The sequence below is a fragment of the Leucoraja erinacea genome, chromosome 4, assembly GCF_028641065.1.
Source record: "Leucoraja erinacea ecotype New England chromosome 4, Leri_hhj_1, whole genome shotgun sequence".
Lineage (NCBI taxonomy): Eukaryota > Metazoa > Chordata > Chondrichthyes > Rajiformes > Rajidae > Leucoraja > Leucoraja erinaceus.
In genome coordinates this window covers 15467491-15468707 of record NC_073380.1, presented here as the reverse complement: position 1 = coordinate 15468707, position 1217 = coordinate 15467491, and positions in this window count along the sequence as shown.

Sequence of the window (1217 nt, the reverse complement as noted above, 5' to 3'; positions counted from 1 at the left end):
CCGCTGGAATCGCTGGTTTAAGGACATGGAGCCGGGACCTAACATCGCCCGGCGTGGATTAAACGGCCTCAGGACTTACCATCGCCCACCGGGGATTTTAACATCGGAGCCCCAGTTCGCCTCGACACTGCAGTTGAACTGCTGGACCACGGGAGAAGGAACAAAGGGAAGAGATAAAGACTTTGCCTTCCATCACAGTGAGGAGATGTTGGAGACTCACTGTGATGGATGTTTATGTAAACTGTGTTAAGTGTGGGTCTTGGATTGTTTTGTAATGTAAAAAAACTGTAGAAATGACATTTCGTTCAAACCTAGGTTTGAATGACAATAAATAGCATTCTATTCTATTCTAAATGAATTAACTTTGCACTAGCTTGTACATTCAAGTTATAAAACTTGTTGCTGTAATTAAAGTTATCTCAATCTTTTAACCACATACACTAGTACGCTGAAGCTTTTGTATTTTTATTGATGCTAATTGCATTTAGCAGTGTTGTATTTATTTGTTCCTGTACAAATGTATTTAATGAACAAACATTTGTGGTGCTTACGCAGAGACGTGTATTCTAACAGCATGGCATTCCCACCCAGTGTAGGGAAAGCTAGAAAGCTTACATTATTTACCTTAGAGCCATCCACATTAGGAAATATTCTAAATATGTTGCACTCTGATCACAATGCAACTCCTGAAACTCAGCTTATAGATTTATGAAGAAAAAATAAATTGTTCTGTTCAACCCTTCAATTCCTCTCTAATGCTTCACAGACATTAGACTGCAGGCGGCAGGCGCGGGCACACCGCGACGCCCTGTGTCTCCCTTTCAAGGGAGATGCTAAAAATGCATTTCGTTGTCTCTGTACTGTACACTGACAATGACAATAATTTGAATCATTTCATTTTTTTCATTTCATTTCATTTCATTTTTTTCAGGAGGTTAGTTAATGTTTCACCAAGTTTGCACTGCAAGATCTGACCCATTGCAAAATACTGAATGGCAATAAATCCACTTTCTGCCAAGTAGAAACAAAGGACCTCAGCGTCCACCAAAAAAGCAGAGCCAGGATTCGGAGACCCTCAATAGAATACTTCCTTTGAAAGATATATATGCGTGTCGTAACCATGTAATCTAACCATGTCAGTTCAAGACAATCCAAGGACAGTGCTCTTTTCTATGAATGAGTTGCATATTAATTCTCTGAGCCATTATAGCCACGCC